The 25,983-nt window shown below is 44.0% G+C and overlaps 1 long non-coding RNA gene across 2 annotated transcripts; it reads left to right on the forward strand.

Annotated features, from left to right (window-relative positions):
- LOC123365976 lies at positions 1-25,983 on the forward strand. Of its 2 annotated transcripts, none has more exons than XR_006577865.1 (3): positions 1-71; positions 23,058-23,269; positions 25,862-25,983. It is a non-coding gene; the product is annotated as an uncharacterized LOC123365976 (long non-coding RNA). The 2 variants fall into 2 exon arrangements; XR_006577866.1 differs by lacking the exon at positions 1-71 and adding an exon at positions 18,880-18,955.

A 25,983-nucleotide genomic window follows, 5' to 3' on the forward strand; every position in this document is an offset into this window, starting at 1 on the left:
TGGGCGTTGCAATAGTGAAGCCTGAAGGTGACAAATGCATGGACCACCATGGCTGAATCCTTATCTGTCAGGTGAGTTTATAGCCTCCTGTCCTGCCATATGGAAGAAGACATTTATAGCAGCGGCAGACATCTTGGTTACAGTATCAGTGAAGGATCTAGAAGGGCCAGTAGTGTGCTCAGTTTTGATCGCGGGTGGGCGTATCCCCTCAATATAATGCCCCCTGCAGTGCAGGGTGAGAGTGGCTGCTCCCATACACTTTTTGAAAGGGTGCAGCAGACGATCCTCCATGTGTGGGGGCAGCTGTACATTCCTTACCCACTCCTCTCCACCAGCTATTGTTGTTGTGGGTGCTAGATTTGGGCACTGCTGGAATACAAGGAATGCAATTATACCTGCCTTTATGCAGCAGCAGAGTCTGGGGGAAGGAGGCTACTTTTGTCTTTTTACTACAGGCTAGCTCATAGTGTAGAGAGCCTTTGGACTACAGGGTATACAAGATCAGTGGTACCTGGACTTCGGCACACAGGCTGTGATCAGGTGGTCTGAGGTTGGTTATTGTTTGTTAAGGTCTCTCTACATTTCCAGAACAGTGCAAAGGAACCTTAATGCAAATGGGAATCAGGCTCTTTAGTCTCTTTTTAAAATTGGCTCATGAAATCAAACCTTGCACAGTCACACAAGAAGATGTTTATGTGAAGTCCTGAAGTCATGTTTAATTCAGATAGCTAGTCATTGTAAGTAGCCTACACTAATGACTATTACAAAGGTGATATTTGACTTCAAGGAGAGAAGAACTAGACTGATGCTGAGTCCAGTTGAAAATCTCACCCTAGATTTTTATAACTATTAGTAACACAGGAAATGAAATCTTATCTTTCAGTCTCTGTCCATCCATCCAAAAGATGTGATTTTCATAATGGCAGTGCACCATTACATTTCTCAGATTGGAACAGGGCACAACCACTTAATGACTGCACATTTAGTAGATTGCAAAACAAATGTACACTCTGTCTTTGCCAAAGAGTAAATTGTATGCAACAGGGATACCTGAGCTCCTTTAACAGGGAGGTCTTGCAGCTGCCTCAAAGACATAATTCACTTAGGCCTTGTCTACACTACAAGACTATTTCGAATCAACTTAGTTCGAATTTGTGGATTCGACCTTATGAAGTCGAATTTGTGTATCCATACTAAATACACTAATTCGAATTTCTGAGTCCACATTCACGGGGCCAGCGTCGACTTTGGAAGCGGTGCACTGTGGGAAGCTATCCCACAGTACCCGCAGTCCCCGCTGCCCATTGGAATGCTGGGTAGAGCCCCCAATGCCTGCTGGGGGGAGAAATGTGTCGAGGGTGGTTTTGGGTAAGTGTCGTCATTGAACCGTCAATCACAACCTCCCTCCCTCCCTCCTTGAAAGCGCCTGCGGGCAATCTGTTCGTGCACTTTTCTGGTCAGTGACAGCGCGGACGCCACAGCACTGCAAGCACGGAGCCCGCTGCGATCATCGCCGTTTTCTCCTCCTCGCACTTTATCGTCCACCTCTTCCACAGTCAGCTGCTGAGAAATTGGGCTACTTTTCAATGGTGCTGCAAGCACTGGGGGACCATAGGGGACGTTTTACAAACATCAACGTCGGGTGGCCGGGCAAGGTTCATGATGCGTGTGTTTTCAGGAACTGTGGGCTGCTCAGACGCCTGCAGGAAGGTAGTTTCTTCCCGGACCACGAAATAACTGTTGTGGATGTGCAGATGCCTATAGTCATCCTCGGGGACCCAGCCTGCCCGCTAATGCACTTGCTCATGAAGCCCTATACAGGCGCCTGGGACAGCGACAAGGAACTCTTCAAATACCAGCGAGCAGCGTGACCTGTGACTGTTCAGTTTCTTTACAGAGAAGCTGAACCTGCCCCTGTTTCTTTACCCAGTTACTGTTGACTCTCCTCTTCGGTTACATACCCCGTTCACCCTGTTACCCCCACTTCCAGCACACGTGTAAAAATAAAATACATGTCCCATTATTACTTAACAAAGGTTTCTTTATTCATGACTTTGCGTGAAAGGGTTGAAACTGGGACGCAGGCTGTGCTGGGTAGGGTGTGCGGTGATGTAAAGACCGCCTCTAAACTCAAGGAATGACAGGCTCCTGCTCCTAGAGCGGTCCGCAGTGCCGGAATGCTTCTTTCAACGGAGCCTGCCATCCCTCTTTATGGAATTCTGTGTGCGGGCGGATATGTGACCTTGTGGTGGAGGAGGACGGATACAGATTCCTCAGCTGCATGACTCAGCGGTCCAGGACAAGGACCGCTGTATAAGATCTGTAACCGCCCTCCCCCGCTGCAAAGTCACATCTCCCCCGCCCACACAGATCCTGGAAACCACCTCCAAAAACCGACCAGGGTGCCTACTGACTGCACCGTGTGTGTGACCCGCTGCTGATCCTGCCCCCGTGTCTGTACCCTGGGAAAGGTGACTGTCCTATGCAATTAACCACCCCCTTCCCCACGCCCCCCATTCAAACACAGTCTTCTTTGAAAAAACATAACGGAAACAGTAATTAACAGCAAAGCATTTTTATTAATTAAGTAGACAGTTAGGGGATGGGACTGGGATTGGGACTACTGTGAGTCTGGAAGTGAAGGACTTCGGCAAATGTAGGGTATGAGAGCTTTTGGGTACTTGAGCACTGTGCTGTGGTGCAGTGACAGTATTCACGTCCCCGGCTGCCCCTCCTCCTGATTATTTTCGGTGAGGGGGGTATGGGACTTTGTGGCGGGGGAGTGCGGTTGCAGATACACTGCAGGGTGTCTCTGTCCTCCTGCGGTCCTGCAGAACATCCACAAGGCGCCTGAGCGTGTCCGTTTGCTCCTTCACTAGTCCAAGCATTGTTTCAGTCGCCTGCTTGTCTTCCTCACGCCACCTCTCCTCCCGTTCGCTGTGTGAGCGCTGGCACAGAGAGACGGTCTCCCTCCACTGGCTCTGCTGGTCCGCCTCTGCTAGGTAGCAGCCCATACATTCCTCGAACATCTTGTCCCTTGTCTTTTTCTTTCGCCGCCTAATCTTTGCCAGCCTCTGCGAGGGGGATGCTGTGGCAGGTCTGGAGACAGTGGAAGCTGTGAGATGGGAAACAGGGAGTGAATTCCTTGCAAAGATACATTTTTGCGAACAATTAACTGAGTCTAGGCTGTCTCTGTGAATTCTGGGTTGAAACCCCTGTGCCTGCTGGGGCACAAATCATTTTCGCGGTGGATTCTGGGTAAATGTCGCCAGTCATTCCTTCCTCCGGGAAAGCAACGGCAGACAATCATTTCAAGCCCGTTTTCCCAGATTTGCCCTGGCATACGCCATAGCGTGGCAACCATGGACACTGTTTTGCCTTTTGTGTATGTCACCGTATGTGTACTAGATGCCGCTGACAGAGGCGGGCCAGCAGCACTACACAGCAGCATGCTTTTGCTTTTGCATGACAGCAGAGATGGTTACCAGCCATATTGTACCATCTACCATACCATAAATTGGTAATAAGATGGTAATAAGATGGGCATGGTTACCTGTCCTTTTGCACTGCCCCATTTGGTGCTGTCATAAGTGCCCCTGGCCGAGCAGCCAGGGGCGCAAAAGCAAAAATTGGGAATGATTCCGAGTCAATCCCTCCTTTTTGGTATCTAAAAATAGAATCAGTCCTGCCTAGATTATGGGCAAGGGTACTAGAGAACCACTGTATCATAGAACCAGAGAGCACAGCTGCTCTGTGTCCGATCCTGCATAAATTATGAGCTGTATGCTATTCACAGGGGGTGCTCCTGCAACAACACCACCTGTTCATTCCGGCCTTCCCACAGCCTTCCTGGGCTACCATACCATTGTCCCAACACTTGTGTGATGAAGTAATAAAGAATGCAGGAATAAGACACAGTGACTTGTTTGTGAGAAATGAGTGGAAGGAAGCCTCCAGCTGCAATGATAGTCCAGGCAGGACATTAAGGAGTGTGGATGAAGGAGCCCATCATCCCTCTGCTAGTCCAGGGGCAATTGAATCTTTTATTTACAATGAAGGGTGGGGGCTGATGGAGCTCGGCCCCCTGTTGCAATGATGAGGACGGTTACCAGCCATATTGCACCATCTGCCATCAAAAATTAGGGACAGGCGCCCTTGATCGACCTTACTGATGCTAGTCGGCATGGTTACCAGCCCTTTTGCACTGCCCCATGTGCCAATAGGCTGATGATGAGGATGGATTTCCATCTTTCTGTACCATCAGGCATCCATAGCGTGGGGGGAGCAAGGATGTTGGTGTTGAGTGCTGCACCATTGCGTCTATCTGCAGCATTCAGTAAAGATAGGGTGACATGTAAAAGAGTCAACAGAGGATTGTTTTCACTTCTGGTGGTGGGTGGGGTGTGTGCGCAAATTGCCGAACTATGCCCTGACCCACCGCAGACACTGTGTTTGACCCTAGAAGCATTTGGAGCTCATCCAAGAATGCAAATACTTTTCGGAGACAGCAGGAACTGTGGGATACCTTGCGTCCTCATTCCCCCCTCCCTCCATGAGCGTCCATTATATTCTTTGGCTTTCCGTTATGCTCGTCACGCAGCTGCGTGCTGAGTCTGTGCTATGCCGTCTGTCCGTAGATTTTTTTAAAAATACTTTGGACCAGGCGTAAAATTACAGTAATTACCCTAATTAGATGCAGGAGTCTCCGAGCGAGATCACCCTGAGGAGGGTCACTGAAGGAGATAGAGAGCGCATGCTGCGTGAAAGCTAGCACGAACCAGGGCCCGATGCAGCCGTGCTCGGGGAGGCAGTGCTCCCTGAGTACCTCATGAAAGCCTTGCGCGGAAAACTGTGCTACCACGGAGCACCCAATAAGGCAGCTCTCCCCAGGAACCTCCTGCTGATGCTTTTCGATTAACGCAAGGAGAGCTTCGTGGAGATCTCCAAGGATGATTTCTGTTCTATCCCCATATCTAGACAGACCTCCTTTTCACACAGTTAAGATTCCTGTTATATTAAGAATAAAAGTTAACATGGTTAAAGCACTTACTGACTGCTCCTTCCCCTGATTCAGGGTCCGGGTTAATGGCCGGGGAGGGTTGTTGGGGGATCTCCGTGACGGTGATGAATAGATCCTGGCTGTCGGGGAAACCAGCGTTGTAAGCGCTCTCGCCTGCCTCGTCCTCCACAAACCCTTCCTCATCTTCCCCGTCCGCGAACATCACCGAGGAACTGGCCGTCGACACTGTCCCATCGTCAGAGTCCATGGTCACTGGTGGGGCAGTGGTGGCAGGCTCCGTAGCGTCCGTTTGCCGCTTTGATTTTTTGGTAGCCTTGTCTGGGGTCCTTGATTTTCACGCGGCGCTGCGTTGCATCCCGCCTGTATCCTCTGTCTCTCATGGCTTTGGAGACTTTCTCGTAGGTCTTCGCATTCCGTGTTTTGGAGCGCAGCTCCGAAAGCACAGACTCCTCGCCCCACACACCGATCAGATCGAAGAGTTCCCAGTCAGTCTATGCTGGGTCCCTCTTTCTATTCAGAGATAACATGAACTCCTCTGCTGGAGAGCTCTGCATCGCTGCCGGTGCTGCGGAGCTCGCCCCGATGTCCAGCCAGGACGTCAGATTCAAAGTGCCCAGACAGGAAAATGAATTCAAATTTTCCCGGGTCATTTCCTGTGTGGCTGGTCAGAGAATCCAAGCTCCGACTGCTGTCCAGAGCGTCAACAGAGTGGTGCACTGTGGGATAGCTCCCGGAGCTACTAAGTTCGATTTGCATCCACACCTAGCCTAATTCGAGCTAGCCATGTCGAATTTAGCGTTACTCCACCTGTCGGGGTGGAGTACCAAATTCGAACTAAAGAGCCCTCTAGTTCGAATTAAATGGCTTCCTGGTGTGGACGGTTGAGCGGTTAGTTCGAATTAACGCTGCTAAATTCGAATTAAAGTCCTAGTGTAGACCAGGCCTTATACACTTAGTATAATTTAACTGAACAAAACCCAGCATTTCATGATTTGGAATTTTTTAAATTTATGCCTTTACAAAGATTGAATATTGAAAACTGAATATCATGCACATATTTGGGAGAATAGTCAAATAACATGTAACCATTTTTATTATTACTACTACCTAGAGGTCCCAAACATGATCAGAACCCCATGGTATGCAAACTGTACAACTGTAGGAACACATAATAAGAGCAGTCCCTGCCATGAAGAGCTTTAAATGTAAATAGACTAGACAGAACGGGTTGGAGAAAGAGAAGATTATCATCCCCATTTTACAGATGGGTAATGAAAGCACAGAAAAACTAATGCCCTGATGTTCAAAGGTGTGTGTATATGCCCAAAACCTCAGTTACTTTCACTGGGAGCTGTGAAAATCAGTTCCTAAATGACTTGCCCATGGTCGCATGGGGAGTTTGTGGCAGAGCTGAGAACTGAGTCCACGCACTGTGTGTTAAACCACAAACTCATCCTCCATTCCTCTTCAGCATTTTTATCTGTTGGCCTCAAAATTACCATGATGCATAAGCAACACTATCCCCATTTTACAATTAAAGAAACTGGCCACAGGAAGTATAATGGCTTCATTTCCCACTGCTCCTTTTAAAATCAATTTGATCTGATTTGAATTGTCATAAGCAATTGACCCACAGTTACATAGCAAGTCAGTGACAAAAGTGAAGACTGATTCAGTTCTCCTGATTCCCATTCCATGGGTCTCATTCCAGTCACCACCCGTTTCCCTCCATCATTTCTTTAAAGGAGAAAAAAAGAAAATGAGGAGGGGGTGGGGAAATCCACCTTGTCACTTTTGAATATTTCCCTTCTGGAAAGTACAGGTGGGGTGGGAGGGGGAGACGTTCCTCCAAATTCTCTCTCAACTTTTGCAACCTTTTCCAGTGGAAAGAGGGCAGGGGAGTAAGAGCAGGTTTGTTTCCTCCCCAAAAAAATCCTGAGAATTTTCATTTGAAATTTCATCACAAAATAAAACCACTAAAAAGTGTGTTGCCAAAACCTCATTTTTGGATAAAAATCTTACTTTGCACCCCCCACCCCCCTAAAAAAGTATGACCATCTCTAGTTGCATGCTGTCATATGTGTGAAAGATCATGGTTCTCTTCCCTAATTTCCCCCCTTCCTTCCCTGAATGGGACTGGCTGCTGGCAATTACCATGTTACTGCTGACAGAAATCAAGCTCTTCTGTGCACTGGATGTGAGGGATCAGTGACGCTGGGATTATTAGGAAAAATGTTCACCTGTGGCCCCGAAGTGTGCCACACTTTTCAGTGAATGGCAAAGTTTTCTCTTTGGTTCTGCCCCCACTATTTCTGTTCTGTGGTATTCAGATAGCCACATTAGCACATTGTGTACTAAGCATTTGTTTCTTGCCTTCTAGGAACCAAATATTGCTACGGAGTTGATGGTCCAAAAAGCAGAACCACCATTGCTATGGTTCTGCTGGGCAAATAAGGGAAAGACCATAGAAGTTGACTTCCCTTGAACCAAGACCGCTGTTTCTTTTGAAACCGAGCCCTATCTCATTCTGAAAGGGAGTATCTTAATTAGAAACAGTAGTCACACTCCCTTTTTTAGGTCTCCAGCCAGTAAGAAGCCAGGGTTTCTACTGGTGAGGGGCAGCTTTGTGTGCACTGATAGAACCTGAAGTGATAATCATAAGAGGTTTTACCAAAAAAAAAAAAATACAGGTTCACAAAATACTTTTGAGTAAATACCAATCTTCCTGCTCAGACAGGTGATCTCACAGACTGCTCACACCTCAGCCAAGGCATGATATCTGGGACATGACCAAGCATACACTAAAGGCTGCCTACTGCAGTCATGCATGCGTGGGAGAAAAGGAGTGCCAGAGCTGATTTAAGTTTCTCCTTTAGTTCAAGTAATTGAGCTACTTCTTTTGCATATGGAGTCCCAGTTAAAGTCTCACTGTAAACAGTATCAGAGGGGTAGCCGTGTTAGTCTGGATCTTTGGTTCTGCCCCCACTATTTCTGTTCTGTGGTGTTCAGATAGCCACATTAGCACATTGTGTACTAAGCATTTGTTTCTTGCCTTCTAGGAACCAAATAGTGGGTATTCACCCACGAAAGCTCATGCTGCAAAACGTCTGTTAGTCTATAAGGTGCCACAGGATTCTTTGTTGCTTTCACTGTAAACAGACGTTTTACAACTGTTATAGCACAGTCTGGTTTAAAAATTTTCCCTCGCCTGTTTATCTCCTCCTATGATATGAAGAGCTCTTGTTTGATATTTTTGTGGTTTGTAGCCATGTCCATAGACATTTTTGTCTAATACTAGTCAGAGAGTTTGGGTTTTTTTTTGACACATTTATTTATGTGGGCTTAGGATAAAATTTTGTTAAGTCACTACATGAAGTCAATGGGACTAAGATGCTTAATTGTCCAAGTCACTTTTCAATATAAGACTTAGACTCCTACGTCATTTAGGCACTTTGGAAAATGTCACCTTTTGCCAATTAGCAAATGTTTCTGGATGAGCTTTCTTATTATGAAATGTATTTATGTAGGATAATCAGCTAAGAATGGAGCATGGTGATTCCAGGGAGATTCTTCCTTTCTTTTAGTCAGATTTACCGCTAATTGAGGCATAATGTGAATAAGTGATTCACCCAAGTGACCCGAGTCAGTGATTCAGCTCAAGTTAGAAGTTCAACCTGTATCTTCCTACCCAAATATTTCTTTAATTTACCAAGTAGCATGGCTCACTTTAACTCCACAAGTGTCAGAGGCCATCCTGGCTGTGACATGTTTCACAGACTTTACCTGATTAAAGAGGCTTGAGAATATTCAGAGCACTCCTGGTCAAGGTTGGTTAAAATTGAAACAAAATAAAAATCTGTGTTGCATTTTTTTAGAGACCTTTCCAGTGGCATTTGATGGCAAAGTCCTGAAGCATGGAATCTATGAAACTCTGGCTCAGAGTGCAGAGAACACGAGAGAAATGTATTTCTTTCCACTGTTAACTCTTTAATTTAAAAATAATTAAACTAACACAAAAAAGAACCCACAATTATTGAGGCAATCACTGAAAAGTGCAGCATCTATTCATGCAGGTCCCTTGAGTCCTGCAGGGGAGCTTCCTGCTGGGCAATATAATGTAGTGAAATAAAAATTCCCTCCAGATCTCCGAGGAACCAAGGAACTTGAAAATGGACTTTGTCCTTTTCAGTACTGCCATATTTCATGAATGTATCACAAGTCTCATAATATTTGGTGTTTTGGTTAGAGGCCCCACTCCTGGAGGCACGTATTAAATGCTGAGAGTATCACATACTTTTCTTTTTTTTTTTCATTTTTTTTTAAAGTCAGTTTCTAGCCCTCTTAGCTGCGGAGATGTGACAGGGTATACAAACCCCGCTGTGGTAAAGAAGGGGTTAAGCAGTATCTCTAAGACCAAGTGGCCCTACCTGACCACACCTGCAAAGCTTGGAGAAGGAGCTGGAAAGGAGAACAGGCCAGCACAATAGAGGAGCAGACAGTGGGGATGAACTCTGAATGCTTGGGGTTAGCAGTACTTTTTTCAGCAGTGGATACTTTTCTTTATATAATTCTAGGTTATTTTTGCAGACTCAGGGCTTACTGATGGCTCTGATGAGGGTGAGACTCACCCCACCCCAGCAGATGTGGCTGGAGGCATTCAAGAGAATTCACTACTGTGGCTGAAGCACTTTTCTTCTTTTGCTAAGGCCAGGGCTGCACCCACCCAAACTTTTGCTGGTATAATAATGTTGGGGTGTGACTTTGTTCGGGGTCAGACTCTTTTGTGACATTTCTATACCAGCAAACACACTAGCATCAGCACAGTTATAAGGACATAAAAGTGTCTTTTGCCAGTATAGCTCCTTTTGATCACTGGATTGGTATAAGCTACACTGGCAAAAACACTTTTTTGCCCTTTGAAGCTGCATCTAGACGAGGAGAGTGTTGGTATAGCTATGCTGGCAAACCTTTTTAGTGTAGACCTGGCCAAAGTCATGGTCTTTTGTGACAGAAGCAAAAGCTAGTGCTGTAGCTGCTAGGACTGTCAGGGAAAGCAGGGGAAGAAAGCTAGAAATACATTTGCACTCTAGTGCCTTATCTAAGCATTTTTGTGGAATCTTCCACTTTTGCAGTAACACCAATGCAGTTTGTTTCACCCTTGGTAGCAATGGTGGGAGGGTTAATGTGGACAGAGCACAGTCATATTTACTACCCTAGACCTGTGGAGATGCAGTCTGTATTGGGGGAGGGGCTATCACTATGTGCTTGCATCTAAATTGTCTTGTTCTGTTTTATATTAAAATTTAATTGTTGATTTCTAGAATGGTGCTCATTATAATTCCATTCGTAAAGCATCTTGAAGTAGTGCAGTGTCCTGTTGTAGGGACTGGGGACCATTATATAATCTTGCATACGTACAGGGTTTTTTTTAAAGCAGTATAGATTAGTACAAAATATGAAATGCAAACGTGTTCAATCTCTACTCACCCCCCCAATTTATGAACTAGCATAAGTAATCACTTTTAGGGGCAAATTTTTTGAACAAAACATGGAAGAGAATTTTGAAAGTAAAACCATTTAAAAATGAACCTGTTTTCAAGTGAGGATTGCTTCATAATTGGGGTGGAGGAGGTTACATTTTTCATGTGTTTAACAATCAGGGTGAGGAAATTAACGATAATGTAGAACAATGGTGCAAAATTGCCCAAGAAATAAAAAATGTTGGCTCTCACACGTTTGTACAATGGGAGGACTGAGAGAGACATGAATGTTTTGTGAGCTTTTGTCACAGTCTGCATTATTTTGAGAGGTTTTTTTATGGTAATATAAAACAAATTGTCATTTTAAATCCTAGTAGGAAAATTTTGCTCCCATTACAATTTCGAATGACACTGATAGTGATTGTGTATCTTCCTTTGATTTGATTGTGGTTCTTCAATTTCACTGGAAGTGTATTGGTTTTTCCTATTACCCATGGGTGACTGACATTATAGGCAGTAGCTGCTACATTCTATCACATCAGTGCCTATTATGGGAGTGTTTAATCCATAGATTTTAGACACTATGCTATAATAGCTCGAATGAAGCCCTTAGGGTGTATCCTGACAATGCCTACTTGGGGAGTCCTTAGACTGCAGTATGCTACATGATAATGGTTCCTTGGGTGCAGTTAGCGTATATTATGGTAATATGAATCTGGGGATTCTTTAATTGATTGATCCAGGGGAGCAGTTACTTGGCATATTAAGATAAAATTGTTGATTATGCCTGCGTTTATGCACAACTCCACCATTCACAATGGTATTAAGCCAGGGAGTTCAACCTTTCTAACTCTAATGTCCTAGCAGCACTCCCTTGAGCTGAGTTGCTGGGTTACTATGCTACTTAAAAAGTGTATTTGTTTTCTGGGTCCACCTCCTTTCTTTTTCTTCCTGTCTGTTTCTTCTTCTCTCTCTTTTCTCTTCTCTTAGGGGCAGCACCAGACAAATATGTGATTTCCCTCCCTCTCCTCTCCCTTTCCTAGCTGCCATTCCACATCCATGATCCATCCATTCCTGTGTCTTCCTTACCTTAATAGAATTTGTCAGCCCTTCCTGATCCTCGGTGTGTCTTAATACCTTCTTTCTATTATCCCTGCTAGCTGCTTTTCCAAGCCCCTGGGGGATCAGATCCTCTTCCCTCCTTTCTCTCACTATTCACTGACTTCCCAAAGCCTGGTGTGTGGGAGTCTTTCCCCTGCCTTTCTGGATCTCTAGAATATGACTGACTGACTATTTCTTTTCCCTTGCATCAGATTCTCTCCCGTGCCTTCTCTGGCTGTCCTCTTGACCCTTAGGTTTTGACAAGATCTAATACTATTGAATGAAAAATTTCCTTTTTTCAGAAACAAAACACTTTTTTAAAAACTGTTTGTCTTTAGAAAATTTCCATTCCTCCCCCAATAATCCCCCCCTCCTCTTTTCCTTTTTATAGTGACAAAATAGAAAATGTGGGGGAGAGATAAGAGGGGGAAAAAAGGGAAGATGAAAAGGAAAAACAAAAAACATTTTGTGAACATGTTCAAAATTGGCTCTTTGAGAACACTTTCAATTAGAAACTTTCAAAAAGTTTTCAAACATTTTTTCAAATTTTTGACTATTGCTCTTTAGTCTCTTCAGCCCTTTCCTCTGTCCCTCTAGTTTCCTGGTGCATCCATTCTCTTCCCATCCTGCTGCCAAGTCTTACTGATCACCCCAGTATGTCATATCCCCGAAGATACCAGGAAATGTGATGGATGTTCTGGCAATTGGAGCAGATGAGTTAAAAAGAGAGTTAACACATCCCTAACCTTTCAGGAGTTCATTTTCTTATATCTGCAAGCAGTACTCTTTATGAACAAGTTACATATGCCTTAAAATGGAGATTTATAGTAGACATTTAGCAGCTGCCAGATAACAGAAGAAGCTAATTTCCCCTTCACAGAACTAAGGCATTGAGCCTACATTTTCTTTCTCCTTTCTCTTTTTTTCTCCTGATTTTTCATTTACCAGACTTCTTCAGCCTCTCTTCTCCAGACTGAGTGGAGGAATAAAAAAATGACTGATCATCTACAAATACTCTGAAAAGTGAGGGGGAAATGACAAACTCAATTTACTTGTTTGTGCACAACTCAGTAGGTGGCCCTCCTGTACATGGATGCATCAAGGGCCATGCTAACATTTTTGGCCTGTCTGTAATGGCTCTGACTTTATCTGTTAAACCACCACCACCCATGGCTCCAGGTGGCAACCACATGAATCAGGTAGGGTGTAGTTGAAAACCAGTGGGAGGTGTGCCATAGGGAAAAGAAGTTGAAGGAGTGAATAGAGGCAATGAAGATTCATAAAGGAAGGTGCAGGGCAAGAACAACTTGACTTGGATCCAAAAGGAACCAAATTGTGTGTGCAAAGTATTTGCACCACACTGATATGCAAGCCTATGATGCATGGCTTGGAACACCCAAACAAGTCTGATTATTGTTGCATAACGTACATTATTATTTATTTTATCATGGGAGTGCCTAGGAGCACCAGTCAGACGCAATGGTCTATGAGCTGTACAAACACTAAGCAAAAAGATGGACTCTATCTCAAACAGCTTACTATCTAGGTATGTGTGGATATAACAGTTGGTTCCAGTTGCCCCTTGTTGTCAGTCTGAATGAACCGCGTTACATCCATCCTCCATCTTTGACTACCTTATCCTGAAACTCTTGTCTTCAGCATTGGCCATTAGCATTTCTAAAACAGCACTAACTGTAGCTGTGGCCAGATATATACATCAGAGGCTAAAGCCTCACATAAATCAGCAGAGCTCCACTGGTTTCAAAAGAGCTAACCCCATTTACACCAGCTAAGGATATAGCCTCTGAATGTGCACTGTGCTATGAAAACACAGACATGCATAGACAGGGCACCACTCTGCACCTTATATTCAAGTTTCACTCTGGACTGTCAAAGATGCATTACAATAATCTGAGCTGGCAACTGACCCTTGAAGCAAGTTGCCCCATGAATCATGAAAGCAAAGCCATTTTAATGTACTTACAGCATTCTGTTAGGCAGAGCAGGCAGTGGGCATTAAGTGCATATTTCATGCCATAAAGAATGCATTAAGTGGCTTGCTTTTGAATTTGAGGAGGATCTGCCACTTTTATTGAGTTTTTTTCGTACAGTCAGTCCTTTCATTGCTTTATCATTTAGCTAGCTTTACACACACTGAGCATTTTGTGCTGCCTGTCAAACCTTTTCTAAAATCAGGTCACATTCCACCTCCAGTTTCTGTAAAAGTTTATTCTTTCCTCTGTGCTGGGCTTCTGGGCTGTACTACATCTCCCATGATGCACCATGGTGTCCTCACTGTCTAAGCTGAGTCAGGTGACTGGTGTATCATGGGAAATATAGTCCAGCCAAGAAGTTGTAACTAAAAGGAAGAATGAAAGCATGAAGTACCTGAATATAACTCCCATAAAGCACTAAAGCTCCATTAGCAGATGCAGTTTAATCATGAACTGACCTGAAACACAAATTTTGATTCAGTTCAACAAAGCAAAATGAAAGGTTTCCATTCAAGAGTGTTGAAACATTTTGTTTTGATCAAACAGAATGTTTTGACATTTCTGAATCAAAATTATTTGAAACTTTTTTGTTCTGTGAAAATAACTGATATTTTGACTTTTCATAACTATTTTGAATGAAAACAAATGTTGAAATATCAGAAATTTTCTTGGGATGAAAATTTTGACATTTGCTCAGCTCTAGTCAGGCCTCCTGACGCCGTCTGGTTTTCTGTCCAAGAGTATATTTCCCATTCTCCTTGCTCAGCTTCATATCGAGCCTGTCATGGATGATCTACTGTTTCCAATCCCTCTAATCTCCAGGCTAACTGAAATCAAAGCCCCTTAGGCAGCATATTCTAGCATCCATTTGCAGCCAAATATTCTATATTCCTCTATAATATCTTATTACTTCACTTTATTCTGTGTGTAATTCTGGCACCATATGGACATTTATAACAAAATTGGGATATATGAGAGAGAAATGTAAGCACTTTGTTGTGCGACAGGGGGAAGGGAAAAAAAACAGGGGAGACCCAAAAAAGCAAAGGAAACTGACTAACCAGCTTTACAGGGGGAAAAAGAAAAGCTGGCACATAGCACTATCGGTTTCACAAAGTAAGCAAATGGATAAATAAAGAAAATATTTTTTTCTAATAGTAAATTTATCTGTCACTTGTAACAATAGTATGTAAAAAGTCATCAGACAGAGGTGTATTTTTTTGACGTTATGTCCCTTTAATAACTAGTAACAAATTGTTACCAAGAAGCCCACTGTCAAAGGGTGAGCTAACTCTTCGCGGGGTTCAGGATCGCTCATAGCTGTCACAGGCTTTGCGTGAGTACCAGATGAGTACCAGAGTCATGTCACAGAAGGATCATGTGACACAAACCAGGCCTACTGGGAGACATAAGCCACACTCCCTTCCATTTCATCACTGAAGCTCTTTTGGCTCTATCCAGTACCTGACCTGAGGTTATGGCATTTTGAGAAATTATTATTGCAAATATCAACAAATCCAGGCTGATCAATAGGCTAAAAAACATTAAACAACGGAGCTGTTACGCTTCCCTGATACAGAGAACTTTCTTTAAAAAAATAAAAATCTCCATTTGAAAAAAATATATATAGAGGCCAGATCCTCAGCTGGTGTAAAGCAATGGTAGAAACGATACCATTTACATCAGCCGAGACTCTGACCCAAAGTCTTTATGTACTAAAGCATAAATAAAACATGGAGGGCATTCTTCTATTAGGCTGACATGGTGGGTCTGCTAATAAGCTTTATGCATGTCAGAAGACATGAATACATACAGAGAGTTTAAAAGAATCACGCCAGTCATAATGCCTAAATTAAAATCTAGTAAGAAAAGGGCTTATTTTTATCATGTCTAGTTTTATGTCTGAGAGTGCTAAATCTTTTTACTAGAAATATTGTGACAAAAAATTAACAGTCGCATTTACTGGCAAATTCCAGTTTTGCCACTCCAGAGATGCTAGCAACCATAAGCTTATTTAAATGCTTACACTGGGTTAATGATTGCCTTGTAGCACAAAGCAGACAGAATGTAATTGTGAATCTGGCCATATATTTTAGTTTACAATAAATATGAATTTGCTTTTGTCCTTGAAGGCAGTTCAAGTCATGGGGAAAAAAACAACCATCACTAAAGTTTACTTAATTGGGACCATTCTGTGCTATGGATCTTTTCTAGTACACTTTCTGTTCTCCCGCTCACTGTGCAATTCCTAATGACATGAATACACAGAATGTGCATGAATCTGAAGGGGAAAATTTACCCAAAATTTGTAATCCAGAACCAGATATTACAGTAAAGGGGTCAAATTAGCTCTTCTAATAAATGAGCAAACTCTTAATGAAACCAGGTGTATGAGGCTAGAATATGGCCCTTTGATGTTTTGGGAAATAGGGTTAATTAAGGATAAGGTGTTTTTTGCTGCTTAAAATTCAATAAATTAATCTATGAAGATTTAAGAAGTGTGTATGAGAGGCAGAGCACCCCCATTGGATAGGGCAGTAAGCTGGAAGATGACTTGGGCAAGTCACTTCCTCTCCCACCCATTGTCTGCCATGTCTATTGAAGTGTAAACTCTTTGGTGCAGGGACTATCCCTCAGTGTTTTTTGAACAGTGCCAAGTGACAATGGGGCTGTAAAATGGCAGGGCTTCTCCCCATGCCTAGTCTCATTTTAACTGGGTTTATTGTCCAACTATAAGCACATAACATACAAAATACAGTTCATTAGCTCACCCTTTGTCTGGGGGCTTGTCTACAATACAAAATTAAGTTGACTTAAGTCAATATAAATCCACCACAGTCATGAAGTTGGTGGTTCACATCCACAGTTGCTCCTTCTGTTGGTGGTCTGCATCCTCACCAGGAGCACTTCCACTGACTGAAGTGGAGCATTGTGGGATACTAACAGCTGGAGCTGACAGCCTCAGCCCCACCTGGGGCTCACAGGTGGCTTCCTGATGCTGACAGATGGAGCTGTCTGACAGGCACGATTTCACAGCGGAGTCCCTGTGGGGACTCCCCACGCGGAGTCCCCACAGCCCACCCCAGCACTGACACCAGGGCTATCAGTGCTGGAGCAGGAGAAGAGAGAGGAGGGAGAGGAGGACTCCAGCTGTCAGTCTCATTTGGTAGATAATGCAGTGTCTGCATGGACACTGTGTCGCCCTAACTACATCGACATAAGCGCTTCACTTCTCCTGGCGATGGAGTTATTATGTTGGTGTAACGGGCCACTTACTTTGGCAGAAGCAGCATTGAAGTGAAGACATTGACATAATTAGGTTAACATAAACTGCCTTATATTGACCCAACTCTGTAGTGTAGGCTGGGCCTTAGAGTTTCACAGCCTCTTCTCCCAGGGATCTCTGATAATCCTGCTTCTTGCAGTTTCCATTCTCAGCCAGGTTCTTTCTCATAGTTAGTGCTGTTCCTCTTTTGGAACACCAGTCCCAGGGCTACCTCCCTGAGCACATAGCCCCTTGTTCCAGGGACCCACCTCCAGAATTAACTCCACTCCCCTGTGGTTCTTCTCCCCAGACACAGCCTGCCCCTGACAGGCCTGTATAACCTTAATTCAGCTGCCTTCTGCATGTGCATTATGACAGTCTTGAATTACATGCAGTTTTTTTCCTCAGGGCCCCTGTCTCAGTAAGTGAAAGGCTAGTTATTAAAACTCATTGGAAATTTTCCATCAGAACGCTTTTCTGTTGGAAAATGCTGATTTTGCTGAGATTGAAATGTTGCACAGGAGTGTGTTGATTTTGACAAAATTACAATGGAACTGTGACTGGTTCCTCGTCAGTTTGCCTGCAGCCCAGACTTCCAGGATCTTGGCTCCTTGACAGCCTGGGCACCAAGGGTTCCTGACTCTAGGGACACTTGCCAAGCAAACTGCGTAGGAGCCAGGGCTCCTAGGAATTCCGGGGTCTGTGGCTCCTCAACCTTGGCTCCCAGGTTTCACAAGCTGCCCAGCTCCCTGCCTGGTGGGCTGCCAAGGTTTTGAGCAACTCAGGGAGCTTTGGAAACATTTTGAAATGGTTGAAACATAATGTTCTTTTGACGTTTTCTAAACAGAAGTTCAGAATTTTGCGGTCCATAGGAAATTTTGAAATGTCATTTTTTGTTCTGGTTTGGGATGAAAAATGTTTTAAGGTTTCAGAATTTCCTCTGGAATGGGAATTCCAGTTTCCAGCTGTCTCTAGTGCTATTCAGTTTTTTTTTTTTAGCTTCCTCATTTAGTGTGTGGCTCCAGCCCTTATTTAACACCTTACACTGAATACAGAATTATTTATTTCCACCTGGGCATTTCTATGGTGATCCTCACTATAGTGTCTGAGTTCTTCACAGACATTAATTAATTGATCTTCACAGCACCTCAGTGAAATTATGTTGTGCTATTTATCCCCATTTTTCAGCTGGGGAACGGAGACACAGAGAGATTAAAGCTAAAGTTGTCAAAGGCATCCACTAATTTTGAGTGCCAAACTTCAGACACTCCAGACCTAATTTTTCAGAGGATTCTGCATTTCTATAGTGTTTTATTTGTTCTAAGTACAGCTTCTGCTGACTTCAGTTGCATTTGTGAACCCTCAGCACTTCTGCAAATCTAGCCCCAGATGTCTCACAATAATCAGATAATAAGGAACATGCAATTAGTGGCCAACTGAACATTTTGACTTATGTGACTTGCCTGCTATCACTCAACAGCTCTGTGGCCTAGGCAGGGATAAAATTCCAGGGTTGCATTCAACTTCCCTCACCACAAGACTATAATAATAATAGGAGATATACCAGTCTCCTAGAACTGGAAGGGACCTTGAAAGGTAATCAAGTCTAACCCCCTGCCTTCACTAGCAGGACCAAGTACTGATTTTTGCCCCAGATCCCTAAGTGGTCCCCTCAAAGATTGAACTCACAACCCTGGGTTTAGCAAACCAATGCTCAAACCACTGAGCTATCCCTCCCCCATCCTTTCTCCAGGGCCGCCCAGAGGGGGGGGGCAAATGGGGCAATTTGGGGGCCTCCGCAGGGGCCCCCAAGAGAAGAGCGGAGGCTCCCGCCTCCGCCCCTCTCCTGGAGCCTTAGCGCATCAAGCGCCCTGTCTCCAGCGGGGCCCCTGAGCCCCGCCCCGCTCAGATCCGTGTGGTGAGGGGGGGGGCTGGGAGCTCCGGGCTGAGCTCTGCTCCCTCCGCTGGGCCCGGAGCTCCCAGCCCCACCCGCTCCCCACGCGGCTCTGAGCGGGACGGAGCTCAGGCACCGCCGGAGGCACGCTGCAGCTGTTCCAGCAAAGCGCTGAGGCTGCGCGTGAGGAGGGAGCCGGGGGTAAGAGGCTGGGGCCGGCGGGGTTGGCTAAAGGGCAGGGAGCCCTGGAGACAGTCAGGGCAGAGGTTGGGGGAGGGGGCAGGGAATGGGGGGGTTGGATTGTGGGTGTTCTGGGGGGGGTGGATAGGGTCAGGGCCGCCCAGAGGGGGCGGGGCAAGAGGGCGCAGGAGCTTCTTCGCTCCCGGTCTTCGCCAGCGGGGGGTCCTTCTGCTCCGGGGCGGAAGGACCCCCCACTGACGAATTACCGCCGAAGCAGGACCCACCGCCGACGTGCAGCCCGGTCTTCGGCGGTAATTTGGCGGCGGGGGGCCCTTCCGTTCCGGGACCCGCCGCCGAAGTGCCCCGAAGACTCGCGGCGGGGCCCCCCGCCGCCGAATTACCGCCGAAGACTGGGCTGCACGTCAGCGGCGGGTCCCGCTTCAGCGGTAATTCGGTGGCGGGTCCCGGAACGGAAGGGCCCCCCGCCTCCGAAGACCCCGGGCCCCCGGAATCCTCTGGGCGGCCCTGCCTTTCTCTTCCTTCAGTTTCCTGTCACCTTTGCTACACGCTTCCCAACTTCTGGAACAAATGAGATAGGAGTCCTATAGACAGCAGTCTCCTTCATTACACAACCTGATTCACCCCAGGGCTGGTTCATCCTGTGCATTAAATAAGGCAGGGGTCCTGTAGAAAAAATGTGTGAGCATGTGATTAAAAAACTGTATGCTAATGCCCAGGCAACTTTAATTCTGGTGTTTCCTAATTTTGGGTGCTTGACTATGCAACCTTAACATTCTTTCAGCATAGTTTTTTGGATGTAATTTCATATTTTAAAAAAGTAAGCTGAAAAATATAAATTTTATCACGTGGAACCATATTGACTGCCATCTTGGGTCATCGGATGGGTTCAGAACTTTAGATCCACGGCACAGATCTTTATCATTTTAGCTAACCAAGTACCGGTAAGTGGTAGCAATAGTTCAGTGTTATCCTTTATCTAGACTAGCCAGTAGAGGGGGATGAGATTCTCACTTTGTGGGTTTCATAGCTATTTGCTCACAACAGAGGGATGTTGAGACTCAGGGCTCCTGGGTTCAATTTCAGATTTGGGAGTGGAGTGTGCTCTTCTGGTATAGACCATTCTACCTCAGTGCCCCAATTCCAACTCCTAATGCCTTTTGTTCTTACCCCCCCCCTATTTTCTGGCTCTACCCCCCTATTCTCTACCCCCCCCCACACACATCACCCAGTGCATATCCACTCTCTTTATCATCTTTCAGTATTAAAATTAGAAGCTTCCTCCTTCTCCTTGCTGCTTGGATGTCAGCCAGGGTAAGTACTAAGAGCACTCACTATTCTCAGTTGTGGTTCCCAGAGACACAGTAGAGCCCTGCAGCTGGGAAGAATTATTGCAGGGAAAGTCCTGCTCAATTCCTGCAGCCTTAACATGAAGCATGTACAGTTCAGTTGCTATCTGTGGATGGCAGGTGCACAGTCTGGTTTGCAAGTAGGAGCTGTGAAGTAGTGGAGCATTTTCATTGCAGACTGAATCTTCAGAGAATTTACCTGCCAAGCCCTATCGAGTCTTTACCAAGCATGTGCAAACTGAAATTGTTCAGAGACTTATAACTTTGTGAAATATGGGTGAATTTCCACAGGGAACACAATGACAACCCTGTGCCAGACTTTAGAACCCTGCTCCAAAGCTGGGAGGCATTGGAGTTACTCAGTGAAACAGTTGGAAGGTTTTTAGATGAAGGATAAACAGCTATTTTCTCTAACCTCATTCTCAGAAATGGCTGAACTATGAACTATGTTAGCTGAAACTTTCCACAAAAAATTCAGCCTTAGGCAGACTGCCCAGCATGCAAAGTTTCAGTCTGAATAGCTAAAATGTGGCAAAGTTATAAGCACTGAAAACAGGGGCTTATAATGAAGCGTCAGGAAACCTTAACTATAAGTAATGTTACCAGCTCTGACTATAATAAATAAACTCTGAAGCCGTGATTGCAGTAAAGAAAAAACACCTGGCAAAATGGTAATGATACTCATAAAAACAGCTGAACTGTTGCTAGACTTGTTCTCATGTTGTTTAGGAGGATTTTGTATTCTGGCATCTACATAGCATTGGACAGATTAATTGTAATGAAACAGATATTTTCAAGTAGACTACGCCCAAAATTTAGATGTTGGGGATTATTTGTTGCTGTGTTTAAAGCTTTATCAGATGTATTACAAATGTTTAAGGAAATTTTAAGTGATACATTTATTTTTTGGCTATGAGCAATCCCAGGAGTGTTTGCAACATCTCCCTACTGATGAGTACCAAGAGGCAAAATAGACTAAAAAGGGATTGTAGCAAAACCTCATGTACTAATTTGGTTTAATTGTTCTAGTGACGTGAAATGTAAATAGCAAACAAACAGAATTAATTGTGAAAGTAAACCATTAAAAAATGTCCTACTGATTGATAGTCCAAGGTGCTATTTGTAACAGGTAAAAAATGCCAGTTTTCTTTATTAATGTATGGGGCAAGATTTTCAGCTCCTCTGAAGTCTCCTTTGTACTTCAGGGGATTTAAAGCTGCCTTAAATCAACAATTGAGGATTTCTTTTAGCATAGCAGAAACTTCAGACAGCTGACAAGCCCTCCCATATGTGTCAGGGTTGTGAGGAGGTGGGGTCAGGTTGTGATGCATTCTGGTGATCTGGGCCAGCCGAGTGGTTCCTTAGGAGCCTTTTTCTGGGACCCAAGTGACCTTAGCCTAAAGTCCTATTACCATAGAGTGTGCCAAGAGCTGCTATGATTATTAACCAAACAATGGACCACAATCGGCTCTTGTACTGGTGTAATTGTGGAGTGACCCCCATCGAATACATTTGGAGGCAGATTCACCAGTATACTCTGGCTACTGTGCACCACTCTTATGAACAGAGAAGCTGTAAACTCATCTCATCTAGCCAGTTCGATTATTTATTGTATATTATTGTAGCGCCTAGAGGACTCATTCCAAGATCCTAGCTCTACTGTGCTAGCAGCTGTACAACAACACTTTGTGTCACTGGGACAACACAAAACAGACACAGATAACCAGAGAATTCCATGGTCAATGGAATCACTTTAAATTTTCACCTGTGAAAGTGAGATCAGAATTTGGACTGGGAACATATTTAATCAAGTTTGAGCAAGTGGAAATACGGTATTTTTGTTACAAACTGTGACCAAATTCTACTTCAATGAAGATTCATATGGGCTATAGTTCCAAGGGGAAGGCAGCACAAGGACTATCCATCACATCAGAGCCACTTAGGATCTCAGTGTAGGCCATTAGTTTATAGACCTCATGTTGACACTTTGCACAAGTGTGAATTTAACCCATAGGTGACTTTACCCATGAATAATCCCACAGAAGTCATAGGGACATTGGACTGGAAGGGACCTTTTGGGACATCAAGTCCAGTCCCCTGTGATTGCAGGCAACCCTGTCATACAACCTTGTTCATTGTGTGATGTAAATAAGATAAGCAGGATTTTGTTATATTTACTCTTGTTGAAAGCTGAAGAAGCAGAGTGAAATTAATGTTAATGAAATCACATACTGTAGGATTATTTATTTTCAGTTTTTTTCAACTTTTAAAGCAATTAGCCTGATAAGTATGCCAAAGGCTGCTGCTTTGCCTCGTAGCATAGATGTTTCTCCTTAGTCCCGTAACTCAGGAAGTACCTTCAGTAGAGCAACCTCTTGGACTCTGCCACATCTAAATGTGAAGCCCAGCTTGGGTGGGCCAGCACAGTTGCCAAGATCAGGAACTGCTCGATTTCATTCACGATCACTTTCTATATGACATCCTAAGAAGGTGAGATTAGAGAAGAGGCAGGAAATAGCAATTGTTAATTATGTGTTTTTTGAGAAACAGTTTGACTATTTCATGCTGTGGGACCACTAGGAGATTCCCTTTGCGGGAGGTATTTATACTCTCAGGTTGCATTGAAGTTCTTCATTCACTTTTACCAGCCATTCAGGGTAAGGATTTATCTTGAATGAGATAACAGTGGTATCCCCAATTACGGCTTGTGTCTGTGTGTCTGGGCCAAGTGCTGATGAATTATAATTATTTTTCAGAGGTAATCATGTGATTGGGGACAGAGAACAGAATGAACCAGGACTGGTGAAGTCATTTCAGATGTTAATCTTTCCAGTAGTAAAGTACAACAACAGCTCATCACAGCAGGATGCACTTGGATCTGAGGTGGTTTGAAGGCAGGCTGGGTTGACTGCAAATATCTGGAATAGCTCAGCCGATAATGATTCTGTGGCTCTTACTGAGGAAGAAGGTAGGAATATTTGGAGATTGTTCTTTCCTTTTGCTATTTTCATTCCCTTGCATCAGATTTTCTGTAAAATTTGAGGCCCCAAACTATTCTGTTAATGAAGCTGTAGGGCTCCGTAAGATTGGGGAAAACCACAATGTGTGAATGAGGTCTTTTTCACCTAGATCTGTAAAAGTAAAGTTGATACACCATTCATAAATAGATATGACACAGGGACTCTATTTCCAAAGGCTAAAGTAAACCAAGTCTCAGGACATAACATGACTGAAAAGGTAGGGGGTGTGGCTTGTAGAAAGGACAAGACAGCTGAGCTGTTTCTGATTCAGTCACATGACAGTCCAGATGGCGGGAATCTCCTAGCTCTCAACACAAAGGCTTGAGGAGCCTGCCAAGAAGTTAAATACTGTTACAGAATGAATTTCTTTCTTTCACAAGTTGAAATCCAAGTTCTCTGATAACCATCTGCATCCTCTGTGTAGCTTAGGAATTTGACCCAGCTGTATAAACATATATTTAGGGCCAAATTCTGCCTTCAGTTGGAGATTTTCTGTTGGCATTATTCCCATTTACATTATCATAACTGAGAGCAGAATTTTACCCTCCAGAATTTTTAATCTCCTTTCTATGGGACAGTATCTCCAAATAACCAACCAAACAAAAACTTTATAAATAATAATAGTATGACAAAAATGAACCCAGTGCATGGTGACTGCACAGTTTGAAGTTACTTGATTTTAAACCTGCTAGGTACATTCTGCTTTCAGTTGTACTGGTGTAAACTGGGAATTACTCCTGATTTGTTCCAATGTAAATGAGAGCAGAATCTGGCCCACTAGAATCCTGGCATTTGATTTGCCATTGCCCTGCACCTTGTGTAGTCATATGAGCAAAGTGGATCTATAGGCCTACTCAATCAGAATGAAAGCATTTAACACCCCTTCACTTTTGCTCTGGGGTAGAACGCCTATGCAAGTTGCAAGGCAATGGACTATCAGGGCTGATTTCAGCTCTCCTCTTTCATGCTGTGTAGTACCTCATTCCACATGTAGGGCCATTGAAATCATTGAGACTGCTTGAAATTTTAAGTACTACTCAGTGTAAGCAGGAGCGGCACCAGGGTTTTTGGCGCCCTAGGCGCAGGGCCGGCTCTACTCATTTCGCCGCCGGTCCCGCTGCTCCGGTGGACCTCCCGCAGGCGTGCCTGCGGATGCTCCACCCGAGTCGCGGGACCAACAGACCCTCCGCAGGCACGCCTGCGGGAGGTCCACCGGAGCCGCCTGCAGCCCTCCCGGCAAAATGCCACCCCCCCCCCCAAATCCTGGCGCCCATGGCGACTGCCTAGGTTGCCTAAATGGAAGCGCCGGCCCTGAGTGTAAGGGTGGTAGAATTATTCCGTAAGCATCATCTCCAAATTCTTCATACAGAATAGACAGGAAGGAAGTAACTGCTTGTCTACCCCATACAGAAAGTTAAAGCTTGGTGAAGTAAAATCTTCTGTATTGTGTCTTAATGCACTGGGTACATGGACAGCACTTAAAAAATAATGGTGCCTGTCCATTTTAATAGGCTGCAAGTGTTGGGAGCCAGAATTGAATGGTGCAGACAATATTATAGCTCAAAAAAGGAAGGCAGGGTAGCAAAAGAAGCAAAAAAAACCCCCACAACATGAAGGCAAAGGTGGAGGGGGGAGAAAGAGAGCGAAAACAGATCAGGTGAGTGGGAATGAAGGCAAAAGACAGTAGTTCATGGGTAATTGTGCAAATTAGGGTAACAGTGCACAGACTACAATAGAATACAACTGATCTTGGTTGAATAACAGATTGACATAAAAAATCCTTCAGGGATACAGATTACCTCCAGAGACCTCCTTAGGATTTACTCTACCATCCATCTAATCAAGAAAAGTATGCATCCCTGCCTTGTTTTTCAAGTCTGACAAGAATAACCTGCTACAATTAAAAAATTCAGGGTCCTCAATGCTCAAAAGTGGAAATGAATCTTCAGAAATCTATGAGCTAAGCAAACTCAAATCTGTATACTACAGCTGGTTGAGAACCAGAATTTCTGTTCCATGGGATATTCTGACATTTAAAAAAAGTCACCCTGAATTGGAATAAAAAGTCAAAATTTCAAAATGAAAATTCCCAAAAATGTCCATTTGGAACCATCAACTTGGCTTGTTTATATAGTGTCAAAAATGTTTCATTTTGATAGTGTTGGAAATGTTTCATTTTGACTCTGTTTCAATTAATTTTTTCAATGTTTGCATTGCATTAAAATAATATAGTATACATAGTATTTAATATATAATATAAAAATCAAAATGAAATTAATTAAAACAGTAAAAAAATGAAACACAAACTTTTTCCTTTTGAAATTTTGTTTGAATCAACATTTCTAGAAAACATTTTGATTTCGACCAAACTGCATTTTTTATTGAAAATTGTTCTGTCAATTTTTGTTCAGTCAGCTCTACTGTATACATGATAGCTGAAATCATAATGTATGAATAATCATAATTTTGAGTAGGAGGAATTTCTTCCAATTTCTAGTTGGGGTAACAATAATGCTTTCCTTCTCTCTTCCTGCTTTCAGGCTGGTTTGAAGGAGATGGAGATGGGTTAGGAGAAGAAAAATCAGCTTCTGAGCCAGAAGTGGAGGTTGAAGTAACACTGAGTGCTTCCTCCTTCCAATGCTGAGGGTATATCTACATTGCA

Source organism: Mauremys mutica, chromosome 3 (assembly GCF_020497125.1).
Source record: "Mauremys mutica isolate MM-2020 ecotype Southern chromosome 3, ASM2049712v1, whole genome shotgun sequence".
NCBI classification, from domain to species: Eukaryota; Metazoa; Chordata; order Testudines; family Geoemydidae; genus Mauremys; species Mauremys mutica.